Genomic DNA, 7,574 nt, shown 5'->3' with positions numbered 1-7,574 from the left:
TTCGTGATTAAAATTATATAAAGTTAAAATAGCGATTTGTAAACTCATCAAACTCTAAACCTTAATTTATAAAAGGGAGTTTTATTAAAAGGTTTACAAATGCTCTAAAGAGTTCAAACGTCGAACTTAATACTAACTATTAAAATTTGATCGTATCAATTTTATAAAACAAGATTTTATAAAAAGAACATTGGTAAAATGCGATTTTACATAAAATAAGCTTTTTAAAAGTTTACCATGGTTCAAACAATGGAATAATGCGAGGTTGAAAAGAGTCACATTGTGTGCTCTGTGAGGCCCATGTTTTATGAAATGAACACCTTTAAGCCTAAGGAATCCAAGAAGGCCCATATAGATGGATCTTGTTTTTTTTGTAGAGAAACTAGACACTGGAAGAGGAACTGATCTTCTTATCTGAAAAGAAACTTTGTACGAGACTAGTAATTCAGGTATCTACTACATAGAACTTATAGTTTTCATATAACACTCAAGTACTTGGTACTAAAATTTTAAATTTAATATTTGTAACTTGCCTGCAAATATTTATAGAAGAGTAACCAGCCAAGCACAAACAAATTAGAGCTACAATCACAAAGTTTAGATTATTATTTATGCTTAGAACCTAAATTACTTGTAATATAAAATAATTTTTGTATTAGGACAATGTATGTTTTTATTTAGCTTGTCGAGATATATATTTCTCAATTATCTTATTTAAATGTTTGCTTATTTACTTGATTGTTTTTCATAATGATAATATTCATATTTTGAAATGATTAACTTTTATTTATGAGACTCGATTTCTTAATAGAGTTATAAAGTACATATCAATATCTTAATAAATAAAATTAAGTTCAATATGCATCAAACTTTTCTAAGACATTGTTATCTTTATTATATAAATTCATTACACATATTCCAACTTCAAAAATGGATTTTTGAAGGAAAATAATATAGTTTATTTGACAGATGTGAGTCTTATATATATATATATATATATATATATATATATATATATATATATATATATATATATATATATATATCAAGACGAGACTCCAAAATGCTCCGTCTCCTCCAAAAGCTAGCGAAGGTACCTGTTTATCATTGCCCTGAGAATACAAGCGGTTTTGACAACGCATCAACATAAAGCTGGTGAATTCATAAGCATGTTTTTGTATTGAAAACTAGTCACTGAATTTTTATAAATGATTTCTTTTCATTATAAGTAAAATATCGTTTGTATAGAAACACCGGTCAATCACCAGTAAGTAAGATGTGTTACATTTGGAAACCCTGGCTATCACTAGTAAGTTATATATGTTCTGTTGAAAACCCTGGCTACCATCAGTAATTGATGTATGTTCTATTGAAAACCCTGGCTACCACCAGTAATTGATGTATGTTCTGTTGAAAACCCTTGCTATCACCAGTTTGTAAGGTAGTTTTATTACTTAAAATAGAACCAAAGGTTGTGTCCCTGGAATACGCTCTAGTGTTCTTTGTACGTTGTCTTATTAATTAAAATAAAACTATTGATGAAGGAAAATCCCATAAACAAAGGTTAGTTATACTATTGTGAGTGCGTATAGCCATGCTGATGTGACTAATGACCTCCACGACGTTTCTTCAGCTGTTGTATGTTATAAAATTTGTCACCCCAGGCATGCCTGCCTAACTGTAGCAACAGTTCAAGTATACGATTGTCAATCCCGAATAGATCTATTCACAAATTTCACGCTATCCCTCCAAGAGACTCTAGCTATACTAAATGTAGAGGATTTGCTAGTACCCCAAAGGGTACGATGAAGAGATGTCTCACAATCCTATATAAACTAGTTTACGTGTTGTTCTATTGTTCTTGTGTTCGATATCGTTGTATACGGTGTAGAGTATAAATAATTATACGCAAAAATAATTATTTAGGAAAATACTCTTGTTTTCTGTATGTAGTAATGGATAAACTAAATCTGGCATAGTTTATGTGTTTGACTTTGTAAGAAGTTTAAATCTGTAAAACTGGTAATGAACTCCCCAAACTATACCTATTATAGTTTGACTAGTAAGTTGTGTTCATGTACTATTCTGAAAACTATGCAATTTTGTTTAGAAAAACACCCCTTACGCTTTGCATATTACAAAAGGGATAAAGTATTTAAGTGTTTGGTGTAAAACCGTTGTAATTGTATCAGTTTTTAAGTTGTGAAAACCTTTGTGTTTGGCTTGTATCCCCACTGAAAGCGTTTTAAAAACTAAAAAAGCGTAGGGGTATGAAATCACATTTTGTTGGATGCAAAGGATTGAATTGAAGGATCCTTGAGTTGATGTACATTGTACTTAATGGAATCCTAATATCAAATAAATACATATATGTATCTAAATTACCAATTTCGTTAGGTAAGGTGTTAGATAAGCATTTGGTTTCGGTTAAGTAATGTTACCTGTAGTTGGTTGGATCGAGGAAAACATGATTATCCCCACGAAAGAGTTGTTTACGGCTGTATATGGAGTTTAAGACCGTGAATGGAGCTTACGGCCGAGAACCGGGTTTACGGCCGTGACCATGGTTTACGGCCGTGAATTAGGTTTGCGGATTTTGAAGATCTAGGGGATTACGGTCATAAACTCAAGAACAAGAGTGCTGGTTTTCGACTAAAAAGTGTTCCAGAGGCTCTGTAACAGCCCGGAATTTCAAGTATTATTAAAATTATATTTTAGGGGGTGTTTTAAGGGGGGACTCGGCGAGTTGGAGCTAGACTCGCCGAGTAGGATCGCAGACCTGGTCGCGGGTTCGCGACTGGACTCGACGAGTCAGATAGGGACTCGGCGAGTCTGCGCTGTTTAGCGAAAACCCTAGCCGTTTAGGTTTGGGACGTATATAATGAACTTATAGGCTGTCATTGTTCGTTTTAGCCTTCTGAGAAGAACCCTAAATCGATTGTGTGCATCTAGATCAAGATTTAAAGGCCATTGGTGATTTTGAAGGAGTTGTTGTGCAAAGAAGAGAAGGGCTTGGCTAAGGAACAGCAAGGGGGTCACATTCTGAGGTTGGGGACACAGAGAACACATTATCCAGGTAAGAATTCGTGTATACTCTGCTATGGTGATGTATTTTGAGGATTAGGGTTTATGGAACCCTTTTATGGATAGATTGAATGTTACCCTTGTTCCCAAAATGATTGTAACCCTGTATTAGGACCCTTGGAGGTCCAGAATATCCCATGTCTGTGCATTTCGGGAATTGGTGAAGGTTTTGGATTGAAATCCTTATGCCTTAGGTCAACATGTAAATTATAAGTCTTGGGGTGTATCAAGAGCACCTAAATGAAGACCTTATGTATTGGACCAGTCGAGGAAGGCCAGACCTATGAATGGTCGGAGCAGTTATGACCTTAGGAAGCAGTTTGCGCGACTGCATGGCATGGACTCGCCGAGTCAGATGAGCAGACTCGGCGAGTAGCTTGAAGAATAATTGGGACTCGTCGAGTTGTTCATCAGACTCGGCGAGTGGAGACGGGGTGGCCCCGCGATTCTTCCAGGAATAACTCGTCGGGTCAAGGAGGATACTCGACGAGTAGAAGGGAAAACTTAGAGGATTGGAGGACGACTAGACTCGCCGAGTCCGGTCGAGTTGACCATGGACTGTTGACCAGAGTTGACCGCGTGTGATTTCTTAGGGTCAGTTATCGTGGAAGATAAAAGTATTAATAAGAGAATACATTATCCAGGGAGCTTGAAGCTCGGCGGATCAAGTGCAAGTGATTTCAGGAGTTGCTAATTTCCAGTATCCACGAGGTGAGTCTTCTCACTATACTGTACCCGGAAGGGTTTGACTGTGTGACCGGAAGGTCGGATATGATATGTGTTATAAGTACTATAATTGGAAAGGTAATTGTTATGCGTGCTATGTATGTTTATATGGGCCGGAAGGCAATATGTTATATGACCGAAAGGTCAGATTTGTTATATGATATATGTGCTATATGTGGTAAGTTAAACGTATTATGTGTTGTGTATGTTTCATGGGCCGGAAGGCAATATGTTATGGGCCGGAAGGCAATATGTTATGGGCCGGAAGGCGAACACGTTATGGGCCGGAAGGCGTTGTGTTGTGGACCGGAAGGTCAGGGCCTGGAAAGGCGTATATGCGTAAGTTGTATATTGGGAAACTCACTAAGCTTCGTGCTTACAATGTTTTGTGTTATGCTGTTTTCAGGTCCATTCAGTAACACGGGACAGCACCGGCTCGATTGTACACACCAGAGAAAGAGTTATGTTTTGGAGGATCCTGGTTTTCTATTCAAGTGAAATGAACTATGTTTTGTAATTCAATTATGAATGAGATTTTAAACAAGTGTTCTAATAAAATGATTATTTTAAATGCAAAATTTTGCCTTGAAATTTACGGTGTTACAAATTGGTATCAGAGCCTTGGTTTGAGGGATTCGGATGCGCCTTCGGGTAAATCTGGACTCAAACTGAGGAAGCAAGAAAAAGTTTTCAAATAAATAGTTTTCTAAAAGCGAATAAGAGTTCAAAGAGAAAGCAAGAAAGAGCAGTGTGTACAATCAGCCAGAGCCAAACGGTGATTTCCCAAAATACCCTTACTTTTGTGTTATGAAATATCTATGATGCACTTTATGAGATATTATTGCATGCTAGAGACAGGCTAGGTATTTCATATCTTAGGACTAGAGTGGCCTGATTTGTGATGCCTTAGCCTAGGGTTGTTGTTATATGTGCGTTATGCTTTTGAGTACGTGATGGGTGAGAGTATCCAGTTAGAACGCACGAGGGGTAGAGTTACAGAGTTCAGGGGTATTTCCGAGGATGACCCGAGAAGTTGGAGTTATCACAGGGAGGGAGTCCTATGTATTCTTCGATGCTCGAATGCTGCTTGCTTTGTGCTTTGTGGAACTCTCGATGATGGGAGTCAGCTACCAAGTGAATATGACGATATTCAGGAGGTAGATGGCTGGCATCATTAGGAGCTCTTCAGCAGCTGATAGCAAAGAAGTGGGAGGACGACGGAAGAGCCTAGGGTATAACCCTATCCAGATGAGTGCGCTGGTAGAGTAGAGGATTTCGCTGGGGAGCGAGCACGTGCGATGGGATTGGTGAAAGAGCAGGTCGAGCAGCTACTTAGGAGCTCTGGGATGGTCCGTGTGGAAGGTATGGGTAGATGTGGCAGGTAGTATGGTCCCGTACTACTGAAAGCAGAGGACCCATACTTGATACAGGGAGCATTATGAAGGTCCTAAGGAACAGATTGAGGAGTAATGTTATGGTTCGAGTACCATACATCGGAGCAGATTGAGAAGTGATGCTATGGTTCGAGTACCATACATCGGAGCAGATTGAGGAGTGATGTTATGGATCGAGTACCATACATCGGAACAGATTGAGGAGTGATGTTATGGTTCGAGTACCATACATCGGAGCAGATTGAGAAGTGATGCTATGGTTCGAGTACCATACATCGGACACAGATTGAGGAGTGATGCTATGGTTCGGGTACCATACACCGGAGCAGATTGAGAAGGGATGTCATGGGATGAGTACCATGGTTCGTAGTGAATGATGCTTGTGATTATCTTATTATCCGGTCATGATCGATGAGGTAGAGTTCGGACGCTATGGGTTTTAGGCCTGTATACTATGATTGAGTATGAAGAGGCGTCCCTCGAGAGGAAAGGCGAGGGCCTATCAGAGTATTTTGGTAAGGAGTTAAAGGAAGAGGAAAATTTCGGTCTGGGTTGAGCAATCAGTCGATAGAAGAGAGGTCACCTTCTAGGTGGTTGGTGCTATTTTTGTTCGTGTGCAAGACACGGGAGGCCTGATGTTTCAGATTTGGGTTTGGGGGTACACCCTACAGGTCGTATCGTTGATGATTTTCCCCAGAGTAGCAGGTGGCAGGTGTACCGTGAGGCAGTGACTTATCGGGAGCAGACAGTCAGTTGGGACTGAGGTAGTCGAGGACCACACCACACCTAATCGAGAATAGTAGGTTGTGTTATAGTGGTAGTAGTGGGGAGTTCAGTTGAGTTTTGCAGTGCAGGGAGTTTTCGTCTATGTTGGGAGTGGGTCCCTGTCCTTGGGAAAATTCCAGTGTTGGAGCATTGGTTGATGAGTTGAGGTGAGAGGAACGATGATTTTGCGGTGCAGTCTATGAGACCGGGATGTTATTGAGCAGTTGAGATGCTTAGTGTTGGTTTGGTATGAGAATTGGAACGATTAGAGGCAGTCGTGATGAGAGGTTCTTGAGGAGTTCATCAGAGGTTCAGAGTATAGGGGGTTGATTGAGTTCCTTAAAGGGAATTATCGGGCGTGGTGTAGCACTTTCTGGGGACAGGTGCGATTTCTCTGGTGGAAAAATAGTCGTGGGTTGGTTGTGTGCTAATTGGTAATGGTTCGAACCCTAAGTGGGGGAGAACCGGGTGCAGTATGTAAAGCAAAGATTTATCAAGAGTAGTTATAAGTGGAGTATAGAGATATGCTGTAAGAAATCATGAGACCAGAGATGTCGGTGATCGAGGAAAGGAGTCAGAGTGAGTTAATGCGGGAAGTACTTGAGGAGGAGGACGAATGTATCCATGGCAGGTGATTGGTGTTGTTGCAAGTAGATAGAGAATGATTGGGCGGCCAACTCCCGGGGTCGGTATGCGTATCCTCGTTTGGATTTTGAGCGTCGGGATAAAGGGGTTTAGGAGGATTATCAGCATATTTCGTAGCGTCAGCGTTTTCTCGTATTCCAATTGAGAAATTATATGCACCGAAGTTGTAATATGGGAAAAATGTAGATCTAATTAGGGGGTTCAGAGGAGATGTATTATTGTGTCTATATGATGCTTGGGGCAGGAGATCAGTGGTTGTGGCAGGATCTTGTGATGTTTTGTTGGGGTATTCTGAGATATCCGGGTATGATATCTTTATTTTGGAGTTGCTTGTGAATCCTGAATTGAATCGACGTGTGGCATATCAAGTATCTGTGGATCTAGTGGGAGCCTTTCGAGTATGGGCATCCGGGGAGATTATTTGAGAGAGTGTATTTTCGCAAAGATGGGCATTTGTTATGTTGATTGCCTCCAGAGTCTGTGATGGATATTCGAGCCGTAGTACTCCCTACTCAGAGGGTGTTGTGATGCTGCGTGGAGTTGCAGTACTCACTAGATGGCAAGAGAATTTCGATGTTGGAATGTTTTCGAGCAGTGCATGATGTGGAAGAGTTGGGTTTGAGTAGCCCTGGTATTGAGTCCTTGGAGCTTGGATGTTGAGTCGGGGGTGAGACGGGGGTCTCCGTTTCTGTCAGGAGATGCGGGGAGATACGCAGGGAATATGCGGAGCAGAAACTAGAGATTTGAGTCGAGATGATCCTCGGTTGGATTGTATTTTCCTCGCATGAGGAAAAGAGGATTTCGTGACTTGCGTGTCACTGGGCCGGGATAGTGGTCACGGGGAGGAAGTTAGTGGGACACTTGGATCATGATACGGGTGACGTTGGGGGCTCAGCTGTGGAGCCAAAAGCTGATCTAGTACTCAGTCTTGAAGAGGAATATGAGAAAGGAGATTATCCT

Source organism: Lactuca saligna, chromosome 9 (assembly GCF_052625555.1).
Source record: "Lactuca saligna cultivar CGN05327 chromosome 9, ASM5262555v1, whole genome shotgun sequence".
Classification (NCBI taxonomy): Eukaryota; Viridiplantae; Streptophyta; class Magnoliopsida; order Asterales; family Asteraceae; genus Lactuca; species Lactuca saligna.
Note: the sequence above shows the minus strand (reverse complement) of the source record.